The sequence below is a fragment of the Armigeres subalbatus genome, chromosome 3 (assembly GCF_024139115.2).
Source record: "Armigeres subalbatus isolate Guangzhou_Male chromosome 3, GZ_Asu_2, whole genome shotgun sequence".
In the NCBI taxonomy this organism is placed as follows: Eukaryota; Metazoa; Arthropoda; class Insecta; order Diptera; family Culicidae; genus Armigeres; species Armigeres subalbatus.
The window spans coordinates 161,991,497-162,018,015 of record NC_085141.1 but is presented as its reverse complement, the minus strand read 5'-3'; the positions used below and the strand labels follow the sequence as shown (position 1 = coordinate 162,018,015).

General features: G+C 42.2%; 1 protein-coding gene and 1 long non-coding RNA gene across 7 annotated transcripts in view; one reads left to right on the top strand and one right to left on the bottom strand.

The window, feature by feature from the left end:
* The window catches only part of LOC134224273 (ras-specific guanine nucleotide-releasing factor 2-like), a 509,452-nt gene that overhangs the window by 85,865 nt on the left and 397,068 nt on the right, over nt 1-26,519 (bottom strand). The gene's annotated exons all lie outside the window — the stretch shown is intronic.
* LOC134225318 (uncharacterized) lies at nt 1,140-1,821 on the top strand. The gene is made up of 2 exons (XR_009983217.1): nt 1,140-1,591; nt 1,655-1,821. It is a non-coding gene; the product is annotated as an uncharacterized LOC134225318 (long non-coding RNA).

Genomic DNA, 26,519 nt, shown 5'->3' with positions numbered 1-26,519 from the left:
GATGCGGTCTACGTATGGTCCATGATTATGCGGGATGATTCTCCAATTGGTGGAGTTTCATCAAAGAAAATTGTTCGAGTTCGAGCACCATCCATCTGGCGACTGAGTTTATATTGTACATGTTGATACTCCTAATGCTCAACGATACTCACTGTCGAGGTACTAGACACTAGCCTAGGCTTTCGTGAACCATTAAAACTAAACGCAAAGCAAAGAAACGGTAACGGTAACGGGAGTATTTGAAGTTAGCCCATATATTTTTTGTAAAATTTTGCGTCGCCGTTCCGTTACATTGCGTTCAGAGTTTTATTCTCTCTCTCAAGCATCCACGTTTGCCCAAGGCTAAAGCAAATTTCATCTCGTTAGTCGACCTGCTACAACCGGCTTCCGTTGCACTTCCTGGATATTCCTAACCAATGACATCCTCGTGGGGTTCGATGCCTAGTCAGCGAAGATGTTCAGAGGTGAGCCAGCCTAGGGCTGCAAGCCTCTTAAAAAAAAAAATAAAAAAATAGATGTCCAACTTTTATAGATGTCGACGAAATAAATCATCGTGCAGTCTATCATTGGCGCCGGACGGTTATGAAATAAATTATGAAGGTTAAGTGCCAATACTTGTTTTTATTGGAATTTTACCCTAAGACCCCTTGAGAAAAGAGGACTCTCGTGCCCATCCCGGAAGCTGCCTATTCAGACCAGCAGATTGGAGTACATGCTGTTTCCCATTCAGGACTGCGCAAGAACTCCCGGTGTCCCTAGGTTTCAATCTGTGACCATACGAAGGTATATAAACTACAATCTGACAATATCAGCCAAGTTCCTAGCAGGGGTCCTATAGCCGTAGTGTATAAAAATAAATGTTCACAGGTTTCCTCTGCTACGCTACACACTCAGTCTTCATTCAGCTGAAAAAACAAACAGAATTAGTATTTATAAGCCCAAACGAATGTTCAAATCATTTGCTTAAAAAACAGCCAAAAACAGATTTTCGTAAATTGTTTCTATTTGCTGCAAAACAACTCAACGAAGTGTTGCTATGACAGCAGTGCTAATGGCGGTAAGCACCAACGAGGATAATACTCGATTTAATACGGATTTTGTTTAATCCAGTATTAAAGTTAATACCTCGAACGGTAAGCATCAAACCAGTAATAAAGTCTGCGCACGCAGCCAAACTTTGTGTATCATACACATGCGTGTAAATGTAGTTGTGATAAAGTCGAAACAAAACAGAAAGCAGCTGACTGAAAACTCAGTTCGGTCTCGGTTGTTAATAGATTTTTCAGTAGATTCGACTACTTTAATCAATAGCGATCTCTAGTAATATTTAAATTACTTTGATACGGATTTCCTATTTAAAACATCCGCTCTGCCTCGATGCATGTACCCAGCAGGTCCAGGTCAACCAGGAATTGTAAACGAAATTACAAGTCAAACCGCAGGGTTCTTTCAAGCCGGACTGAATCGAGCATAAATCTAGTAATTTTATATGAAAACATGATCTGGAGGATGAAGCTAGGATGTTCGACTGGCCAATCGTCAAAATTTTGGGTATTCAACCGTTTTAAACAGAAATCTAAAGAGAAATATGGTAAGTAATACTGATCAGACTAAATTTCGTAAGAATACTTTATGTTATGTGCTTCATTTACAGAAAAATTGATAAATAGGAGACAAGACAACGGCGCTTCGTGTTGAAAAAGAGCTAGAAAAATACCGTTGAATACGGTAATAAGTTGCTAAGATGATTATTAACGTTTATTGTGAAATACAAAATAAATATTCTAAATAACATTAATGGAATAAATAGTTCCTGTTATATTGTTCGAGTTTGTAATTAATTACCCATACATTTTATAAGTAGGTATGTATATGGAAAATATCTGAGAAGGACTCTATCTAACTTGATAGGTATTCGTCTATATAAGTAGATTTCTCTAGTTTGTTGGATAATGATCGCAATTGTAATATAGAAACCCTGGTTGATTTTCTAGATATATTTTAAACTGCCAGAAGTTTTATTTCAACATTTTGAAGAGGTTGATTTCAGGAATTCTTAGATTGTACGAGATTAATTTCTTCTTATTATTGGCATTGCATCCCCACATTGGGACAGAGCCGACTCGCAGCTTAGTGTTCATTAAGCACTTACACAGTTATTAACTGCGAGGTTTCTAAGCCAGGAGATTAATTTCCTCGTTAATTTCTAGAATCACCGAAGTATTAGTCAATTAATGAACTGACAGCAAAAAAATACATTGAACTTTGAAGGAAGTTCCTATAGCTTTTTGAGAGGACAATTTTCATAATTCCGTTAGAAGAATTCCCAGATGTTCAAAACGCGATTTCTTTGAATTTCGGGAGTAGATTTCTTAAAGGAGATTTTCCTGGCTTCTGAAATTAAAATTAATGCATAGAGATCCGTGAAAAGATTTTTGAGAAATCTGGAGACGAAATTCCCACACGTCCGGAAGAAAAATTTCAAGAATTTCGGGAGAACAAATTTTCAGAACTTCAGGAACAGAATCCTCAGCATTCCAGGAGAAAATCAGAAATCCAATAGGAAATACGGAAGGAGTATTCCAGCACAAAAATTCCATCAATTGCGTGACAATATTCAGAACTCCTAAATCAGAATTTCTATAATTCCGAGAGAATAGTTCTCGCAAAACTCGCAGGAATTTCCATAACTACGAGAGAGGAAAGAATAATTCGAAAGTAGAATTTGGATGGCGATCTGACTGAATTTTAAAAGGTGGATTTCCAGACTTCCGCGAGTGCAATCCCAAATTACCCAGTAGGAGAATTTAGTTAGAACAACACTCAGAAAAAGTAAAATTTCCATAAATCCGGAGGATTGTTCTATTCCAATAAAGAGCATACTGAATGCAGAATTCCCAATATTCATAAAGAATTTTCAGAATAATAGGAGCAGGCTGAATAAGGACCATTGCGAGAATTATGAGAGAATGAAAATTACAGAAGAACAAGTCTCGCATTGCCTTGAAGAGGAGAATTCCAAAAATTCGGAGGATAGAATTCCCATACCTATAACTTTTGCTCCATTAAGTATTTTGGCGTGTTCTCTAGGAAACCCCGTGTGAATTCCTCCAGGAAATCCTCTAAGAAACTCTGCCGAAAGCCTGCCAAGAATTCGTTCAAGAAGTCCCTTAGTGATTCTTCTGGGAAATCGCGTGAGGATTGTTGTATGCGACTGCTTGCTATGGAAGATAGGTAGGAAGCAGGCGTCGGTTAGTTGTGGTTGCTCTTCGGTGTAGATTAAGAAATGTTGTTATTAATAATTGTCTATACCCGTTGTTTGAACGAATTGGAAAAAATCAAGAAGTTCCTCCTGAGATTCCTTTAGAAATTTCCACTAAGATTACTCTAGAAGTTCCTCCAAGAGATCCCTCTGGAATTCCTTCCAATAGATTCTCTTGGGATTTCTGCAAAAGTTCCTCCTGGAAATCCTCCAGGAATTCCTCCTGGAATTCGGTCAGTAGTTCCTACTGGAATTCGTTTAGAAGTTCCTTCAGGAATTCCTGAAGCAGTAAAATAAAAAAAAAAATGAAGGATTTCAAGGTAGAACTCCGGAAGGTTTTCCAGGTGGAACTCCTGGAGGACTTGGAGAAACAACTCCTGGAGGAATTCCAGGAGGAAATATTGAACGATTTACAGGAAAAACTCTTGAAGGAATCTTGGATGCAGCTACCGGAGAAATTTCAGATGTAACTCCTAGAGGATTTTCAAGAACTACTGGAGGAATTCCAGGAGGAACTTCTGGAAGAATTCTAGAAGGAACTCCTGGAATAATTCCAAGAGCAATTTCAATTAATTTCTGTAGAATCTTCAGGAGGACTTCATAAATGAATTTTAGAAGAGACTTCTGGAGGTGATCCAGAAGGGAATTCCAGGTGTAACTTCCTCTTGGGTTTCCTCCTGGAATTCTTTCAGAGGTTCCTCTTGATTTTTTTTCAAGGAAATCCTCCGGTAATGCTGCCAAGACCTGTTTCTCCACTTACTGAAATTTCTCTAGAAGTCCGTCCCGCATTTCCTCTAGGAGTTTCTTATGAAATGGTATTCAAGGAACAGGAGGAACTCCAGAAGGATTTCCAAAAGGTACTTCTGGAGGATTTCCAGAAGATGCTTCTGGAGAATCTAGAGGAAGAACTCCTAAAGGATTTCCAGAAGGAACTCGTGAAGGATTTCCACGAGGGCAAAGTATTTCTGGGGGTTCTGAATGTATACACATTATTTAAGCAAAAGGTGAAACTGGTTGGTTTTGGTATCCAAGATTTTGCAAGGGCCCTGGTCTCCCCAGAGCCGCTTCACCCCCTCTAAATCAGACCCTGGTTTTTATCTAGGATTCCTCAAAGTGTTTCTATTGGAATTTGTCCTGGAAGAATTAAACTGGAATCTTAGGAGAACCGCTTGGAAAAATCCTAGAAAGAAACCCTAGAGCAAATCTAGTGGAAACTCCTGGAGGAATTTCAAAAGTAACTTCTGGAAGAATTCCAGAAGGAATCACAGGAAAAACTCGAGGAGGATTTGCAGGCGGTACTCCTAAAAGATTACAAAAAAAAAACTGGAGGAATTAAAAGAAGAGGAGGAATACTGGAACATTTCAGAAGAAATTCGAGGACCCGGAAAACCTCCAGGAGTTCCTCCTGGAAATCCTTCAAGAGTTACTCCTGGCAATCCTCCAGGAGTTCCTCCTGGGAATCCTCCAGGAGTTCCTCTTGGAAATCCTCCAGGAGTTCCTCCTGCAAATCCTCCAGTAGTTCCTTCTGGAATTCCTCAAGGAGTTCCTTCTGGAAATCCTCCAGGAGTTCCTCCTGGAAATCCTCCATTAGTTCCTTCTGGAAATCCTCCAGGAGTTCCTCCTGGAAATCCTCCAGGAGTTCCTCCTGAAAATCCTCCAGGAGTTCCTTCTGGAAATCCTCCAGGAGTTCCTTCTGGAAATCCTCCAGGAGTTCCTCCGGGAAATCCTCCAGGAAATCCTCCAGGAAATTTTCCTGGAAATCCTCCAGGAGTTTTTCCTGGAAATCCTCCAGGAGTTTTTCCTGGAAATCCTCCAGGAGTTTCTCCTGGAAATCCTCCAGGAGTTCTTCCTGGAAATCCTCCAGGAGTTACTTCCTGGAAATCCTCCTGGAGTTCCTCCTGGAAATCCTCCTGGAGTTCCTCCTGGAAATCCTCCTGGAGTTCCTCCTGGAAATCCTCCAGGAGTTCCTCCTGGAAATCCTCCAGGAGTTCCTCCTGGAAATCCTCCAGGAGTTCCTCCTGGCAATCCTCCAGGAGTTCCTCCTGGAAATCCTTTAGGAGTTCCTCCTGGAAATCCTTTAGGAGTTCCTCCTGGAAATCCTCCAGGAGTTCCTCCTGGAAATCCTCCAGGAGTTCCTCCTGGAAATCCTCCAGGAGTTCCTCCTGGAAATCCTCCTGGAGTTCCTCCTGGAAATCCTCCAGGAGTTCCTCCTGGAAATCCTCCAGGAGTTCCTCCTTATCTAGGATTCCTCAAAGTGTTTCTATTGGAATTTGTCCTGGAAGAATTAAACTGGAATCTTAGGAGAACCGCTTGGAAAAATCCTAGAAGGAAACCCTAGAGCAAATCTAGTGGAAACTCCTGGAGAAATTTCAAAAGTAACTTCTGGAAGAATTCCAGAAGGAATCACAGGAAAAACTCGAGGAGGATTTGCAGGCGGTACTCCTAAAAGATTACAAAAAAAAACTCCTGGAGGAATTGCAAGAAGAGGAGGAATACTGGAAAATTTCAGAAGAAATTCGAGGACCCGGAAAACCTCCAGGAGTTCCTCCTGGAAATCCTTCAAGAGTTACTCCTGGCAATCCTCCAGGAGTTCCTCCTGGGAATCCTCCAGGAGTTCCTCCTGGGAATCCTCCAGGAGTTCCTCTTGGAAATCCTCCAGGAGTTCCTCCTGCAAATCCTCCAGTAGTTCCTTCTGGAATTCCTCAAGGAGTTCCTTCTGGAAATCCTCCAGGAGTTCCTCCTGGAAATCCTCCATTAGTTCCTTCTGGAAATCCTCCAGGAGTTCCTCCTGGAAATCCTCCAGGAGTTCCTCCTGGAAATCCTCCAGGAGTTCCTCCTGGAAATCCTCCAGGAGTTCCTCCTGGAAATCCTCCAGGAGTTCCTCCTGGAAATCCTCCAGGAGTTCCTCCTGGAAATCCTCCAGGAAATCCTCCAGGAGTTCCTCCTGGAAATCCTCCAGGAGTTCCTCCTGGAAATCCTCCAGGAGTTCCTTCTGGAAATCCTCCAGGAGTTCCTCCTGGAAATCCTCCAGGAGTTCCTCCTGGAAATCCTCCAGGAGTTCCTCCTGGAAATCCTCCAGGAGTTCCTCCTGGAAATACTCCAGGAGTTCCTCCTGAAAATCCTCCAGGAGTTCCTTCTGAAAATCCTTCTGGAAATCCTCCAGGAGTTCCTCCTGGAAATCCTCCAGGAGTTCCTTCTGGAAATCCTCCAGGAGTTCCTCCTGGAAATCCTCCAGGAGTTCCTCCTGGAAATCCTCCAGGAGTTCCTCCTGGAAATCCTCCAGTAGTTCCTTCTGGAAATCCTCCAGGAGTTCCTTCTGGAAATCCTCCAGGAGTTCCTCCTGGAAATCCTCCAGGAGTTACTTCCTGGAAATCTTCCTGGAGTTCCTCCTGGAAATCCTTCAGGAGTTCCTCCTGGAAATCCTCCAAGAGTTCCTCCTGGAAATCCTCCAGTAGTTCCTCCTGGAAATCCTCCAACCTCCAGGAGTTCCTCCTGGAAATCCTCCAGGAGTTCCTCCTGGAAATCCTCCAGGAGCTCCTCCTGGAATTCCTCCAGGAGTTCCTCCTGGAAATCCTCCAGGAGTTCCTCCTGGAAATCCTCCAGGAGTTCCTCCTGGAAATCCTCCAGGAGTTCCTCCTGGAAATCCTCCAACCTCCAGGAGTTCCTCCTGAAAATCCTCCAGGAGTTCCTCCTAGAAATCCTCCAGGAGCTCCTCCTGGAAATCCTTCAGGAGTTCCTCCTGGAAATCCTCCAGGAGTTCCTCCTGGAAATCCTCCAGGAGTTCCTCCTGGAAATCCTCCAGGAGTTCCTCCTGGAAATCCTCCAGGAGTTCCTCCTGGAAATCCTCCAGGAGTTCCTCCTGGAAATCCTCCAGGAGTTCCTCCTGGAAATCCTCCAGGAGTTCCTCCGGAAAGCCTCCAGGAGTTCCTCCGGAAAGCCTCCAGGAGTTCCTCCGGAAAGCCTCCAGGAGTTCCTCCGGAAAGCCTCCAGGAGTTCCTCCGGAAAGCCTCCAGGAGTTCCTCCGGAAAGCCTCCAGGAGTTCCTCCGGAAAGCCTCCAGGAGTTCCTCCGGAAATCCTCCAGGAGTTCCTCCGGAAATCCTCCAGGAGTTCCTCCGGAAAGCCTCCAGGAGTTCCTCCGGAAAGCCTCCAGGAGTTCCTCCGGAAAGCCTCCAGGAGTTCCTCCGGAAAGCCTCCAGGAGTTCCTCCGGAAAGCCTCCAGGAGTTCCTCCGGAAAGCCTCCAGGAGTTCCTCCTGAAAGCTTCCAGGAGTTCCTCCGGAAAGCCTCCAGGAGTTTCTCCGGAAAGCCTCCAGGAGTTCCTCCGGAAAGCCTCCAGGAGTTCCTCCGGAAAGCCTCCAGGAGTTCCTCCCGGAAATCCTCCAGGAGTTCCTCCCGGAAATCCTCCAGGAGTTCCTCCCGGAAATCCTCCAGGAGTTCCTCCCGGAAATCCTCCAGGAGTTCCTCCTGGAAATCCTCCAGGAGTTCCTCCTGGAAATCCTCCAGGAGTTCCTCCTGGAAATCCTCCAGGAGTTCCTCCTGGAAATCCTCCAGGAGTTGTTCCTGGATTTCCTCAAGAAGTTCCTCCTGGAAATCCTCCAGGAGTTCCTCCTGGAAATCCTCCAGGAGTTCCTCCTGGAAATCCTCCAGGAGTTCCTCCTGGAAATCCTCCAGGAGTTCCTCCTGGAAATCCTCCAGGAGTTCCTCCTGGAAATCCTCCAGGAGTTCCTCCTGGAAATCCTCCAGGAGTTCCTCCTGGAAGTCTCCAGGAGTTCCTCCTGAAAGCTTCCAGGAGTTCCTCCGGAAAGCCTCCAGGAGCTCCTCCTGGAATTCCTCCAGGAGTTCCTCCTGGAAATCCTTCAGGAGTTCCTCCTGGAAATCCTCCAGGAGTTCCTCCAGGAAATCCTCCAGGAGTTCCTCCAGGAAATCCTCCAGGAGTTCCTCCAGGAAATCCTCCAGGAGTTCCTCCAGGAAATCCTCCAGGAGTTCCTCCAGGAAATCCTCCAGGAGTTCCTCCAGGAAATCCTCCAGGAGTTCCTCCAGGAAATCCTCCAGGAGTTCCTCCAGGAAATCCTCCAGGAGTTCCTCCAGGAGCTCCTCCAGGAATTCCTCCCGGAAATCCTCCAGGAGTTCCTCCCGGAAATCCTCCAGGAGTTCCTCCTGAAATCCTCCTGGAGTTCCTCCTGGAAATCCTCCTGGAGTTCCTCCTGAAATCCTCCAGGAGTTCCTCCTGGAAATCCTCCTGGAGTTCCTCCTGAAATCCTCCAGAGTTCCTCCTGAAATCCTCCAGGAGTTCCTCCTGAAATCCTCCAGGAGTTCCTCCTGGAAATCCTCCAGGAGTTCCTCCTGGAAATCCTCCAGGAGTTCCTCCTGAAATCCTCCAGGAGTTCCTCCTGGAAATCCTCCAGGAGTTCCTCCTGAAATCCTCCAGGAGTTCCTCCTGGAAATCCTCCAGGAGTTCCTCCTGAAATCCTCCAGGAGTTCCTCCTGGAAATCCTCCAGGAGTTCCTCCTGGAATCCTCCAGGAGTTCCTCCTGAAATCCTCCAGGAGTTCCTCCGGAAATCCTCCAGGAGTTCCTCCCGGAAATCCTCCAGGAGTTCCTCCCGGAAATCCTCCAGGAGTTCCTCCCGGAAATCCTCCAGGAGTTCCTCCCGGAAATCCTCCAGGAGTTCCTCCCGGAAATCCTCCAGGAGTTCCTCCCGGAAATCCTCCAGGAGTTCCTCCTGGAAATCCTCCAGGAGTTCCTCCTGGAAATCCTCCAGGAGTTTCTCCTGGAAATCCTCCAGGAGTTCCTCCTGGAAATCCTCCAGGAGTTCCTCCTGGAAATCCTCCAGGAGTTCCTCCTGGAAATCCTCCAGGAGTTCCTCCTGGAAATTTTTCGGGAGCTACTTCTGGAAATCTTCCGGGAGTTCCTCCTGAAAATTCTCCGGGAGTTCTTCCTGGAAATCCTCCGGGAGTTCCTCTTGGAAATCCTCCTGGAATTTCTCTTGAATTCCTTCTTGAGTTTCTCCTGAAAATCCTTCAGGAGCTCCTTCTGGAATTCCTCCTAGTGCTCTTCCTGGAGTTCTTCCTGGAATGCCTCTAGGAGTTCCTCCCAGAGTCTCTCATGTTTTTTTTTCCAGGAGTCCCTTCTGAAATTTCTCCAACAGCCCCCAGGAATTCCTACAAAAGTTCATCCTGAATTCCCCAAAAGAGTCCTGGAGTTTTTCGAGAGTTCTTCCTGGAATTCCTGGAGGAACTCCAGAAGAATTTCCAGGAGGAACTCCAGGCGAATTTCCAGGAGGAACTTCCGGAGGATTTCCAGAAAGAACTCCCGAAGAAGTTCCAGGAGGAACTCCTGGAGGATTTCCAGGAGGAACACTCGGAAGATTTCCAGAAGAAAGAAAGAACAGAAAGAACTCCCGAAGAAGTTCCAGGAGGAACTCCCGGAAAATTTCCAGTAGGAACTTCCGGAGGATTTCCACGAGGAAATTCAGAAAGATTTGCAGGAGGAACTCCAGGAAGATTTCCAGAAGTAACTCCCGAAAAATTTCCAGGAGGAATTACCAGAGGATTTCTAGGAGGAACTCCAGAAGAATTTCCTGGAGGATTTCCAGGAGGAACTCCCGGAGTATTTCCAGAAGGAACTCCCGGAGGATTTCCAGGAGGAACTTCTGGAGGATTTCCAGGAGAAACTCCTGGAGGATTTCCAGGAGGAATTCCTTGAGGATTTACAGTAGGTACTCCTGGAGGAATTCCTTGAGGATTTCCAGTAGGTACTTCTTGAGGATTTCCAGGAGGAATTCCTTGAGAATTTCCAGGAGGAATTCCTTGAGGATTTCCAGTAGGTACTAATTGAGGATTTCCAGGAGGAATTCCTTGAGGATTTCCAGTAGGTACTTCTTGATGATTTCCAGGAGGAACTCCTGGAGGGTTTCCAGAATGAACTCCAGGACGTACCCTTGGAGAAATTCAGGAGAAACCCCTGGAGGAATTTTGAAGGAACTTCTGGAGGCTGTCCGAAGAAATTCTGGAGGAGTTTCGGGAAAATGCCCTGGAGGAATTTCTCCAGGATTTCCACCACGAGTTCATCCTGGAATTCTTCCAGTAGTGCCTCCTACATTTCTCCAGAAGTTTCTGGTGACATTCTAGGAGGAACTCCTTAAAGAATTTTTGGAGGAACTCCTGGAAGAATTCTAAGATGAACTTCTGTAGGAATTCCAGGACGAACTCGTGGAGGAATTCCTGGAATAATGTTCGGAAGAACTCCTGGAGGAATTTCAGGCGGAACTTCTAGAGACATTTCATGAGGAACTCTTGGAGGAATTCCTGGAAAGACTTGCTGGAGGAACTCCTATAGGAATTCGAGGAAGAACTCCTAGAGAATTTCCAGGAGAAACTCATGAAGGAATTCCAGGATTTACTCGTGGAAGAATTCCGATGGGACTCTTGAAGGAATTTCAGGAGAAACTCCTAGCGGAATTCCTTGTTGAACTCCTAGAGGAATCCGAGGAGGAAATCCTGGAAGAATTCCAGGAGGAACTGCTAGAGGATTTCCAGGAGGAACTCCTAGAGGAATTCCAGGAGGAACTCCAAGAAGTATTCCAGGAGGAACTCACGGAGGAATTCCAGGATGAGTTCGTTGAGGAAATCCCGGAAGAACTCCTGGAAGATTTCCGGTGGAACTCCTGGAGGGATTCCAGGGGGGACTCTTGGAGCAATTTCAGTAAGTACCCCTAGGCCCTCGAGGAATTCCAGAAGGAACTCCTATATGAATTCCTGGAAGAACTTCTAGATAAATGCCAGGAGGATTTCCTAGAGGAATTTGAGGGGGAACTCCTAGAGGAATTCCACGAGTAACTCCAAGAGGAATTCGTGGAGGAGTTTCTACATAAATTCCGGGAGGAACTCCTAGAAGAATTCTAAGAGGACCTCCTGGAGTTATTCCAGGAGGAACCCTTGGAGGAACTGACAGGGCAGGAATTTCTGGAAGACACTCTGGAGTAGTTTCAGAAAAAAGCCCTGGAGGAATTTCGAGAGATAGCTATGTAGAAATCTAAGGAGGAAGCTCTGGAGGAGCTCCTAAGAGTAATCGTCTTGTATTCCTCCAGGTGTTCTTCTTGGAACTACTTCTAGAACTTCTTCCGGAATTGCCACAGGAATTCGGTCATGTATCTTAGAATATCTCCTATAATTCCTCCTGTAATTCCTATAGGAATTTGCTTGGTAAAATATATAACGCTCTTTTAGTGGAATGTATTCAACCGTCTAAGACGAATTACTTGGTGTTTTGCCAGATATTTTTTGATATATATTTTTTAATACTTCTCAGAACTCTGGACTCAAGATTTCCTCCAGAAGTTTTTTCGGGTGCTTCACCTGGAGTTGCTTAGAGAACAACAGCTAGTTGAAAGAAAACCTGAACATGTATTTGTGGCTTTAGTGGGGTGTGCTGAAGTGCATGTTGACGAACTTCTGAAGGAGATTAAGATCTGCATAAACTTCTACAGATTATAATAATCATATCGTTTCTAAAATCCCGGAAAAATGCCAGAGGAATCCTAGGTAAATGTTTCCAGGGATTCCTTCTGTTGTTCCTTCATGTAAGAAATTTCTCTTGGAATTCTTCCTGGAATTCCCTCAGATTAATTCGAATTCTTCGCAATCATCTAACAATTTACAGCATTTTTTAAAGAGTTTTCAACATTCTTGATGGTTTTCTATGAATGGTAGTTGAAATTTCAAATATAAATCCTGGAGCACTGAAAAAACCAACTTTTCGGAAAAGTTCTATGCATCTCTCGAACAAATCCAAGAAGGATTCCAAATGTTTCTGGCACTTTTTGAGTATTCTTCGAGTAACTTTCAATATATCTTACCAAATTTCCGATATCACAAGAGGTATTCTCAGTTTTTTTATGGTACTGCAACGTATTGCCGCAATTTTATTCAAGAATATATCCTGCTTGCAAGATTACGACCCATGAATTATTTATTCTCTATGTTTGATACACAACATGTTTTTCAAAGTTACTTTCTTATATTCATGTTTATTTTTCATAATTATACTGCCGTTAACCGAAAGTCAGCCTTATCTGTATATGGACGCCATATCCAGATAAGTCTCACTTGCGGTTAGCGGCAGTATAGTAGAGTTTAATCGTTACAACATCGTACTTATCCATTAAGAACCCCACGCATTACAGCGGAACGGCGACGGAAACGGCAGGCAAGTAGGTTTATCCGCACAATTAGACCGCATACTGCTTCGATTCCTTCATGCTGGAGGCGGATCTTTTCTATGCGAAAACTGTGAATGCACACCACCCTCGATAAATTGATCAGATTTCAGTCCTTATTTTCCGCTCCGAATATGTTCCTGAATCATTTTCCTCTATGCTGTTCCGTATGAACTGGAAAAATAGAAAATCCAGGGGAGAGACCATGATTTAAATGACCCGGTACTTTACTTTTTAGCTTTGATACTTACCTATGGCTTGTGCATATACCTATAATATATTTTTTAATCAAATTGTTCCACAGTCTTTAATTTCGGCAAACGAAGAAATGAATATTTATTCCAAATGAAAATACAAAACAAACAGTAAAATGACTTTTGCTAGACGTTCAATGTGTGTGTGCGAAGAAGTTTCTATTTGGCTGCGTTCTTCTAGAAAATCTCGGATTAACTTAATACCACGAAATCGGCGTATTAACAAAAAATCCGAGATTAAAATCAAGGATAATACGTCTTGAAGCTTAGCACAAACGAGGATAATACGAGATTCGCGTATTATCCTCGTTGGAGCTTACCGCCATAAATCTTGTTTTAAAGGGCCACCCATAGATTACATACTGCATACTGCGATGACATTTCTGGGTACCGAGGATTGTTCATAGTATGCGAAACAGGAACCACGAAAAAATCACCAGTTTCATATTGATTGTTGCTACGATGGTCCCTTCAAACAGTATCACATGGTTTGTGTATTCCACATCTCGATATTTCCTTGAGTCGATGGTCCCTTCAATATCGACTCATGGAGGTTTTACTGTATGGCATCTAATTTTAATATGGCATATTGTTTAACTGTTGCGTGAGGTAGAAACATCCATGAAAATCGTTATAGCTAAGGCATAAAAGCAGTCTATGCTTAGCTAGGGCATATTGCCCCTCCTTCCCCTCCCACCTACGAATTTGTGCGAAATGGTAAATGCTAATGCTAATTTACCTTGTATGCAAGGCTAGTTCATACCAATTTCTGTTATCGAGGTCGTCGCTCCTACTCGGGATTCACCGCCGGAATGCACCACGCGGCGGCCAAATTTTCAAACATATCGAATTAGCTTTTTTTCTGGAGTTATGTTTTTCTTAGGCGACTATCTGGTGCGTATTTTATATTGCGACCAAAAATGAACGGAGGAGTAGATTTTTTTTATGAGTGGAACAATACGTAGTTTACTGTAAATCTCGACTAGACGGTGCGATTCTTGAGGGAATGGGATGTGCTTTTCTACTTGTGCCAGAAGCAGGAAAAATTGGAAAACTACGCGAAACCACAATCCGGCGAGTACTTTACCTTTACTCCCGTGTTAAATTTTCACTCACTGTGAGGTTTCACGAACTCAATATCATTTGTCCTTTCTTGCGATATTTTGAAAATGGTCGATTTTAATGCCTCCGTAGTATTCCCCAAGGACCTCGGAACTAACCTCAGGGTTGTCAATATCCTATGAATCGTGCTTTGAAGCCAAGATGTACTTTGTTTCTAGAGTTTGATACTTTTTAAATTACAGTCAACTATTTAATAAGCTCCACGTGGTGAAAGCATGCGGTGAATGTTTCGATGACTGAAAAATGTTGTCCATCTATGAGTGCCATGGATTTTATTACATGCCATAAAAATACTTGTCAATTCAAAGGAAATGTGTTGTATTGTTTGAGAAGCAAATTCAAAAATAAATTTTCAGAATCGATCAACTTTTTATTTAGACCAAACCCCTTTTCTGACCTCAAAAAGATAAATCTGTTCGAATTTTCATTACTGACGTGACCAGCAAGAGAAAGTAAACCACGGAAGATTCATAACCCAGCCTATCAATGCCCAACAGCGGTAATGAAACAGTTCAATCTCCTTCAAGCCAAGAATCGTCTAGTGCTTCTAGTACCTCATCCGCATCATCATCCCTGCCGTCGAACTCATCAAACAAAATTGGTGTAACAAATCCGGACCATGATGAAAGCTATCAAATGGAACCCAACAACCGTCCACTTGCCGGAGAGTCATCCTGTTCTAGTGATGAGGAAGATCCGAATCGACGCAAAGTCATAAAAACTCCACCGATAAGTTGCATTCCCAAGCGGAAAGGGAAAGAGGTGAAACTGCCTCGACATCGGAAACACGCTCGAAGGATATCATCGGAAGATGGTGATCAATTTGGACGGGAAAATTCTTTTCTTATTTCCAGAAGATCCATGACAAAGAATCGTTACTTTTCCCGTTCATTTGAAGGTTCAAGTTCAGATTCATCCTCGGAAGATGATTCTCCGACTATTTCTTAACCTCTATATAGTTATCGTTAAATTTCGAGTTTATTAAATTAATAATAATACTAAATCGATTTAATATAAACAAAACGAGCCACAAATAAAATTACACACACTCACTTTGATGACATTTCATTCATTAATTTTCCTAATTACCACCTCGTCCAGTAACATGCCATCAGTGAGTAATATGACCTTTTTCGCAAAACTATTTTCAACATTTCAGCAGCCGCAATTTATTACATCCTCAATGCGAATAATTTCGCTATACGGTAAAAATGCAGAGAAGTGCGGGTCGAGAGGTAGAGAAAAAAACCTATTTCCCGAATCGCATTCTTTATGAGTGGCCATTTTTCATTACCATGTTGTTAATTACACGGAATGCTGCCCACCCCCATCCACCATCCTGTGTCGGGAAGCAAGGATCAAGCATATTTGGTTGAACACGAGAATATTGTTGTTGAACAGGCTACCGCAAAAACACGAGCGTGCCGCAAAGAATGGCATAATTAATATCCAGCTTCTTGGATGCTACGCACTTCTGATCCTAATTGATTTTGATAACCAACAATTCGTTTCTGGGGGGCGTTCTCCATTAGGAAAACGAAACTCTCCGGGGAGGGTCTGTCGGTACGAACGACAAGATCGGCCGACAAGAAAAAAAAACTGGGGATTTTTTTCAGATAAAAAACGAAATATCAAACATGCATAGTTGGATATCATTTCCAATTACTATGAATTTGCTCTTCGCGTGTGTTGAAAAGTTGATTATCTAACGACTTGAATACAATTCATTGACATGTGTTTAACCGGATTCAAGGTCAGATTGAGACAAATGCTTTCCGGGGCGGTATAGTCTTTTTTAGAATGTCGTATCTCTCTTCAAGCAATATTCTACTTTGAATCCACTTACTTTAATCAAAGCCCTAGTATAACATTTGCAACAATTAAAATCATAGATTTATTTTAGTATTTTATTAATAGCTTGTGCAAAGTATTTAGATGATTAATTGGGTTATCTAACAATGAACAAAGAAGATACAATCACTACTAGTTGGTTTTGAAATAGGTTCTAATTGAATCTTTTTCTAATTTCCCCGGAAAATTATTTTAAAATACTACGGAAGCTCTTTTGATTTTTTTTGGGAAATTGTTTGAAACTTCCACTGGATTTTTTTTCCTTAACCCTTTCCCGCCCACGACTTTTTTCAAAGATTTCAATAGGAAGGAATCATCTTTGAGAAAAATGCTAGAACAAAAGTTATTTGGCATAGCCAAAATTAGTGGAAAACGAAAAAAAATAGTTTTTGATTGTAAATCAATAGTTAAATGATTGTTTTCAATAGTTTCACTATTTGTACTCAAAATTGATTATATTTCCAGTCCAATGGAACCATAAAGATGTGTCTAATATTCCTTTTTGTTGTTGAAACAATTCGATGAAGGTTAGAAGGTGCAAAATTTGATTGTGCACCACAGACACCATGGGCGGGAGAGGGTTAAATTCCACTAAAAATCCGTCAAATCTTTCAAAGGAATTATTCAAAATGTTCTTGAATAATATTTTAGGATGAGGAAACGCATGTTGCAATGTTCAGTGACTCAACATCATCTTTCCACGCAATTGCAATCGTCCTTGTAAGTGCAGTTGCTACAAAATGACAAATTTTGAACAGCGGTGCGTGAATTCAAACAAATTGGCAGTGGTAACGCTGTGCGGCGGCTCAGATAACTATTCCGGAATACACCTAAGAATTTATTTGGACAAAGTATTCTTTCCAGAAACCCGTTGGTTTCATTCTTAACACGCAGCTTTGTAATGGAAATCTCAGATTAATTTTTATTTTGACTTTTAAATGTTATTTTGACACTGAACTTTATTCAGTGTACAATAATGTTCTTAGAGGGTGGTTGTTTCATTGAAATTTTCTCTGATTTCGAATATATATTTGTCTTTGACTAACATTTTTTGATCTAAAAAAAGGGGAATCATTTTGGTTTTCAACAATGCAAATAACATTTGAGGCGAGTCGTTGCAATGTTTATAAGTGAATTTCGCTAACGACTCTCAACGTCTAATCCCAGCATAATGTATTGTTCTCTGAGATTGCTGTCGCACAGGGTGGCATGAAAAAGAATAAGAAATTAGCATAAAATATTGACGCAGTTAACATGCTACTTGCATGTACGTGATCCTTATCTAGGATCTTCTCTCAATAGCATCTGACGGTCAGATACCGGCAAGGAAGAAGGGAAAAAGCTTTCCCTCCAGGAACCCAAGAGTTTGTTGAGGAAAGCCAAAACATAGAACATGTTCTGGTTTTGCTGGGACCGGCGATCAAAAACGTAGGGAAAGCTGAGATGAGTTTTTCATTGCATCATCGGCATCCTTCGAATAAATAGCTGAATAATTTTACATGAAAGCAAAGGATAAATAGAATGTTCTTCACTTGGGTTTTACTGCATGACCGGAAGGTTTGATGCTTCCAGAGAGAGCCAACCAGCAACCAGCCAGGAGACCCCTTTCTCGCTTCGCAAAGAAATGCAAAGAGGTGGAGATGAAGTGCTTTTCCATAGCAAAAACGGATGCAAATTTGCCCCCTTCTCTGCATTCAAGTCTCCGCTGCTACAAGATGCAAATTTGATCGAGTTTTATTTTTGCATATTTCTATAACAACAAGGCAATAAAGGACAAAGGAACCAAACTAGCCACAACAAAGTTTCTTGTCGGAGTAGTCGATAATGACAGAATGCATTTCTAGTCTCGGGCAATGAAATTTGATTTGGAAAAAAGATTTCTCATTCGATGTGCATCACTTTATATTGCATAGTGTCGGCTAAAAGAAAGTTGAATATTAGATCGTTCATGCAGCCTTGGGTGAAGAAACAGAATATTTTCCCGCAATTGGATTTTGAATCAAGCGTCAAAGATTGACGAATGATTCAAATCAATTTCTGTATTGTCTTGATGGGAATACTTCATACTCAAGTATGCTACGAGCTGATTCATTATTTTAACCCTATCTTGCCCCACAAATCTTTTCCAGGAAAAAGATATGGATCTAGGAATTGTAAGAAATCAATGGACTCCTTTTGCTATCCGAGGAAGGGAAAAATATAAATGCTGCACAGAGTCAAACACTCAGGAATAAAATAGAAAATTGCAGACATTTTGACAAATACAATGAAGTCCAAAAAATCAAAACCTAATCCGAATCCAATCCAATTCTAGGATAATCCAAATAAAATCAATCTAAAACCAATCCAGTAAAATCCAATTCAAACCCAATCCGAATCCAATCCAAATCAACTCCAAATCCATCGCAAAACCAATCCAAATTCAATAAAAATCCAAATTCAATCTAAAACCAATCCAAATCCAAATCCAATCCAAATCCAATCCAAATCCAATCCAAATCCAATCCAATCCAATCCAAATCCAATCCAAATCCAATCCAAATCCAATCCAAATCCAATCCAAATCCAATCCAAATCCAATCCAAATCCAATCCAAACCAATCCAAACCAACCAAACCAACCAAACCAATCCAAACCAATCCAAACCAATCCAAACCAACCAAACCAATCCAAACCAATCCAAACCAATCCAAACCAACCAAACCAACCAAACCAATCCAAACCAATCCAAACCCAATCCAAACCAATCCAAACCAACCAAACCAATCCAAACCAATCCAAACCAACCAAACCAATCCAAACCAATCCAAACCAATCCAATCCAACCAAACCCGGATCCAATCCGAACACAAACCAAACCAATCCAAACCAATCCAAACCAATCCAAACCAATCCAAACCAATCCAAACCAATCCAACCAATCCAAACCAATCCAAACCAACACAAACCAACCAAACCAATCCAAACCAATCCAAACCAACCCAAACCAATCCAAACCAATCCAAACCAATCCAAACCAATCCAAACCAATCCAAACCAATCCAAACCAATCCAAACCAATCCAAACCAATCCAAACCAATCCAAACCAATCCAAACCCAATCCAAACCAATCCAAACCAATCCAAACCAATCCAAACCAATCCAAACCAATCCAAACCAACCAAACCAATCCAAACCAACCAAACCAATCCAAACCAATCCAAACCAACCAAACCAACCAAACCAACCAAACCAATCCAAACCAATCCAAACCAATCCAAACCAATCCAAACCAACCAAACCAACCAAACCAATCCAAACCAACCAAACCAATCCAAACCAATCCAAACCAATCCAAACCAATCCAAACCAACCAAACCAACCAAACCAATCCAAACCAATCCAAACCAATCCAAACCAACCAAACCAATCCAAACCAATCCAAACCAATCCAAACCAATCCAAACCAATCCGATTCCAACCAAGTCCAATCCAAACCAATCCAAACCATCCAAACCATTCCAAACCAACCAATCCAAACCAATCCAAACCCATCCAAACCAATCCAAACCAATCCAAACCAATCCAAACCAATCCAAACCAATCCAAACCAACCAACCCAACCAATCCAACCAACCAAACCAACCAAACCAATCCAAACCAACCAAACCAATCCAAACCAATCCAAACCAATCCAAACCAACCAAACCAATCCAAACCAATCCAAACCAATCCAAACCAACCAAACCAACCAAATCCAATCCAAACCAATCCAAACCAATCCAAACCAATCCAAACCAACCAAACCAATCCAAACCAATCCAAACCAATCCAAACCAATCCAAACCAATCCAAACCAACCAAACCAATCCAAACCAATCCAAACCAATCCAAACCAACCAAACCAATCCAAACCAACCAAACCAACCAAACCAATCCAAACCAACCAAACCAATCCAAACCAACCAAACCAATCCAAACCAATCCAAACCAACCAAACCAATCCAAACCAATCCAAACCAACCAAACCAATCCAAACCAATCCAAACCAACCAAACCAATCCAAACCAATCCAAACCAATCCAAACCAACCAAACCAATCCAAACCAATCCAAACCAATCCAAACCAATCCAAACCAATCCAAACCAACCAAACCAATCCAAACCAATCCAAACCAACCAAACCAATCCAACCAATCCAAACCAACCAAACCAATCCAAACCAATCCAAACCAATCCAAACCAATCCAAACCAATCCAAACCAATCCAAACCAACCAAACCAATCCAAACCAATCCAAACCAACCAATCCAATCCAAACCAATCCAAACCAATCCAAACCAATCCAAACCAATCCAAACACAAACCAATCCAAACCAATCCAAACCAATCCAAACCAATCCAAACCAATCCAAACCAATCCAAACCAATCCAACCAACCAAACCAATCCAAACCAATCCAAACCAATCCAAACCAATCCAAACCAAACCAATCCAAACCAATCCAAACCAATCCAAACCACATCCAAACCAATCCAAATCAAACCAAACCAAACCAAATCAAACCAAATCAAACCAAACCAATCCAAACCAATCCAAACCAATCCAAACCAACCCAAACCAACCAAACCAATCCAAACCAACCAAACCAATCCAAACCAAACCAAACCAATCCAAACCAATCCCAAACCAATCCAAACCAATCCAAACCAATCCAAACCAATCCAAACCAATCCAACCACATCCAAACCAATCCAAACCAAACCAAACCAAATCCAAACCAAACCAAACCAAATCCAAACCAAACCAAACCAATCCAAACCAATCCAAACCAACCCAAACCAATCCAATCCAAACCAATCCAAACCAACCAAATCAAACCAAACCAATCCAAACCAATCCAAACCAACCAAACCAATCCAAACCAATCCAAACCAACCAAACCAACCAAACCAATCCAAACCAACCAAACCAATCCAAACCAATCCAAACCAATCCAAACCAATCCAAACCAATCCAAACCAATCCAAACCAACCAAACCAATCCAAACCAATCCAAACCAATCCAAACCAATCCAAACCAATCCAAACCAATCCAACCAACCAAACCAATCCAAACCAATCCAAACCAATCCAAACCAATCCAAACCAATCCAAACCAATCCAAACCAACCAAACCAATCCAAACCAATCCAAACCAATCCAAACCAATCCGATTCCAATCCAAGTCCAACCAAACCAACCAAACCAATCCAAACCAACCAAACCAATCCAAACCCATCCAAACCAAATCCAAACCAAATCCAAACCAAACCAAACCAATCCAAACCAATCCAAACCAATCCAAACCAATCCAAACCAATCCAACCCAAACCAATCCAAACCAATCCAAACCAACCAAACCAATCCAAACCAAACCAAACCAATCCAAACCAATCCAAACCAACCAAACCAATCCAAACCAATCCAAACCAATCCAAACCAACCAAACCAATCCAAACCAACCAAACCAATCCAAACCAATCCAAACCAATCCAAACCAATCCAAACCAACCAAACCAATCCAAACCAATCCAAACCAATCCAAACCAATCCAAACCAACCAAACCAATCCAAACCAATCCAAACCAACCAAACCAATCCAAACCAACCAAACCAATCCAAACCAATCCAAACCAACCAAACCAACCAAACCAACCAAACCAATCCAAACCAATCCAAACCAATCCAAACCAATCCAAACCAACCAAACCAATCCAAACCAATCCAAACCAATCCAAACCAATCCAAACCAATCCAAACCAATCCAAACCAACCAAACCAATCCAAACCAATCCAAACCAACCAAACCAATCCAAACCAACCAAACCAATCCAAACCAATCCAAACCAATCCAAACCAATCCAAACCAACCAATCCAAACCAATCCAAACCAACCCAAACCAATCCAAACCAACCAAACCAATCCAAACCAATCCAAACCAATCCAAACCAACCAAACCAATCCAAACCAATCCAAACCAACCAAACCAATCCAAACCAATCCAAACCAATCCAAACCAACCAAACCAATCCAAACCAACCAAACCAACCAAACCAATCCAAACCAACCAAACCAACCAAACCAATCCAAACCAATCCAAACCAATCCAAACCAACCAAACCAACCAAACCAATCCAAACCAATCCAAACCAACCAAACCAATCCAAACCAATCCAAACCAACCAAACCAACCAAACCAAACCAACCAAACCAATCCAAACCAACCAAACCAATCCAAACCAACCAAACCAATCCAAACCAACCAAACCAACCAAACCAACCAAACCAACCAAACCAATCCAAACCAATCCAAATCCAATCCAAACCAACCAAACCAATCCAAACCAACCAAACCAATCCAAACCAATCCAAACCAATCCAAACCAACCAAACCAATCCAAACCAATCCAAACCAATCCAAACCAATCCAAACCAATCCAAACCAATCCAAACCAATCCAAACCAACCAAACCAATCCAAACCAATCCAAACCAACCAAACCAACCAAACCAACCAAACCAATCCAAACCAATCCAAACCAACCAAACCAATCCAAACCAACCAAACCAACCAAACCAATCCAAACCAATCCAAACCAACCAAACCAACCAAACCAATCCAAACCAATCCAATCCAAACCAACCAATCCAAACCAATCCAAACCAACCAACCAACCAAACCAACCAAACCAACCAAACCAATCCAAACCAATCCAAACCAATCCAAACCAAACCAATCCAAACCAACCAAACCAACCAAACCAACCAAACCAATCCAAACCAAACCAAACCAATCCAATCCAACCAATCCCAAACCAATCCAAACCAACCAAACCAATCCAAACCAATCCAAACCAACCAAACCAATCCAAACCAATCCAAACCAATCCAAACCAATCCAACCAATCCAAACCAACCAAACCAATCCAAACCAATCCAAACCAATCCAAACCAACCAAACCAATCCAAACCAACCAAACCAATCCAAACCAACCAAACCAACCAAACCAATCCAAACCAATCCAAACCAACCAAACCAATCCAAATCCAATCCAAACCAACCAAACCAATCCAAACCAATCCAAACCAATCCAAACCAATCCAAACCAACCAAACCAACCAAACCAACCAATCCAAACCAACCAAACCAACCAAACCAACCAAACCAACCAAACCAATCCAAACCAATCCAAACCAATCCAAACCAATCCAAACCAACCAAACCAATCCAAACCAATCCAAACCAATCCAAACCAACCAAACCAATCCAAACCAATCCAAACCAACCAAACCAACCAAACCAATCCAAACCAACCAAACCAATCCAAACCAACCAAACCAATCCAAACCAATCCAAACCAACCAAACCAATCCAAACCAACCAAACCAATCCAAACCAATCCAAACCAACCAACCAAACCAATCCAAACCAATCCAACCAATCCAAACCAATCCAAACCAATCCAAACCAATCCAAACCAATCCAAACCAATCCAAACCAACCAAACCAATCCAAACCAATCCAAACCAATCCAAACCAATCCAAACCAATCCAAACCAAACCAAACGCAATCCAAACCAACCAAACCAACCAAACCAATCCAAACCATCCAAACCAATCCAAACCAACCAAACCAACCAAACCAACCAAACCAACCAATCCAATCCAAACCAATCCAAACCAATCCAAACCAATCCAAACCAATCCAAACCAATCCAAACCAATCCAAACCAATCCAAACCAACCAAACCAACCAAAACCAATCCAAACCAATCCAAACCAACCAAACCAATCCAAACCAACCAAACCAATCCAAACCAATCCAAACCAATCCAAACCAATCCAAACCAATCCAAACCAATCCAAACCAACCAAACCAATCCAAACCAATCCAAACCAATCCAAACCAATCCAAACCAACCAAACCAACCAAACCAATCCAAACCAATCCAAACCAATCCAAACCAATCCAAACCAATCCAAACCAACCAAACCAACCAAACCAATCCAAACCAATCCAAACCAATCCAAACCAATCCAAACCAATCCAAACCAATCCAAACCAATCCAAACCAATCCAAACCAATCCAAACCAATCCAAACCAATCCAAACCAACCAAACCACATCCAAACCAATCCAAACCAACCAAACCAACCAAACCAATCAGAACCAACCAATCCAAACCAATCCAAACCAATCCAAACCAATCCAAACCAATCCAAACCAATCCAAACCAATCCAAACCAAACCAATCCAAACCAATCCAAACCAAACCAAACCAATCCAAACCAATCCAAACCAATCCAAACCAATCCAAACCAATCCAAACCAATCCAAACCAATCCAAACCAATCCAAACCAACCAAACCAACCAAACCAACCAAACCAATCCAAACCAACCAAACCAACCAGATCCAACCAAACCCATCCAAACCAATCCAAACCAACCAAACCAACCACATCCAACACAAACCAACACAAACCAATCCAAACCAATCCAAACCAATCCAAACCAATCGAAACCAACAGAACCAACCGAACCAACTGAAACCAACCAAACCAACCAAACCAATCCAAACCAATCCAAACCAACCAAACCAATCCAAACCAATCCAAACCAATCCAAACCAATCCAAACCAATCCAAACCAACCAAACCAATCCAAACCAATCCAAACCAACCAAACCAATCCAAACCAATCCAAACCAATCCAAACCAATCCAAACCAACCAAACCAATCCAAACCAATCCCAAACCAATCCAAACCAACCAAACCAATCCAAACCAATCCAAACCAATCCAAACCAACCAAACCAACCAAACCAACCAAACCAATCCAAACCAATCCAAACCAATCCAAACCAATCCAAACCAATCCAAACCAATCCAAACCAATCCAAACCAACCAAACCAATCCAAACCAACCAAACCAATCCAAACCAACCAAACCAATCCAAACCAATCCAAACCAACCAAACCAATCCAAACCAACCAAACCACATCCAACCAATCCAAACCAACCAAACCAAACCAATCAGAATCAAACCAAACCAAACCAATCCAAACCAATCCAAACCAATCCAAACCAACCAAACCAAACCAAACCAAACCAATCCAAACCAAACCAAACCAATCCAAACCAACCAAACCAACCAAACCAATCCAAACCAATCCAAACCAATCCAAACCAATCCAAACCAATCCAAACCAACCAATCCAAACCAATCCAAACCAACCAAACCAACCAATCCAACCAACCAAACCAACCAAACCAATCCAAACCAAACCAACCAAACCAACCAAACCAATCCAAACCAATCCAAACCAACCAAACCAATCCAAACCAATCCAAACCAATCCAAACCAATCCAAACCAACCAAACCAATCCAAACCAATCCAAACCAACCAAACCAACCAAACCAACCAAACCAACCAAACCAATCCAAACCAATCCCAAACCAATCCAAACCAATCCAAACCAACCAAACCAATCCAAACCAATCCAAACCAATCCAAACCAACCAAACCAATCCAAACCAACCAAACCAATCCAAACCAATCCAAACCAATCCAAACCAACCAAACCAATCCAAACCAATCCAAACCAACCAAACCAATCCAAACCAATCCAAACCAACCAAACCAACCAAACCAATCCAAACCAATCCAAACCAATCCAAACCAACCAAACCAATCCAAACCAATCCAACCACATCCAAACCAACCAAACCAACCAAACCAATCCAAACCAATCAGAACCAATCCAAACCAATCAGAACCAACCAATCCAAACCAACCAAACCAACCAAACCAACCAAACCAAACCAATCCAAACCAAACCAAACCAATCCAAACCAACCAAACCAATCCAAACCAATCCAAACCAATCCAAACCAATCCAAACCAATCCAAACCAATCCAAACCAACCAAACCAATCCAAACCAATCCAAACCAATCCAAACCAATCCAAACCAACCAAACCAATCCAAACCAATCCAAACCAATCCAAACCAATCCAAACCAACCAATCCAACCAACCAATCCAAACCAATCCAAACCAACCAAACCAACCAATCCAAACCAATCCAAACCAACCAAACCAATCCAAACCAATCCAAACCAACCAAACCAACCAAACCAATCCAAACCAATCCAAACCAACCAAACCAATCCAAACCAACCAAACCAACCAAACCAATCCAAACCAATCCAAACCAATCCAAACCAACCCAAACCAACCAAACCAATCCAAACCAACCAAACCAATCCAAACCAATCCAAACCAACCAAACCAATCCAAACCAATCCAAACCAACCAAACCAATCCAAACCAATCCAAACCAACCAAACCAACCAAACCAATCCCAAACCAATCCAAACCAATCCAAACCAATCCAAACCAATCCAAACCAATCCAAACCAATCCAAACCAATCCAAACCAATCCAAACCAACCAAACCAATCCAAACCAATCCAAACCAATCCAAACCAATCCAAACCAATCCAAACCAATCCAAACCAATCCAAACCAATCCAAACCAACCAAACCAATCCAAACCAATCCAAACCAATCCAAACCAATCCAAACCAACCAAACCAATCCAAACCAACCAAACCAATCCAAACCAATCCAAACCAATCCAAACCAACCAAACCAATCCAAACCAACCAAACCAACCAAACCAATCCAAACCAACCAAACCAATCCAAACCAATCCAAACCAATCCAAACCAATCCAAACCAATCCAAACCAATCCAAACCAATCCAAACCAATCCAAACCAACCAA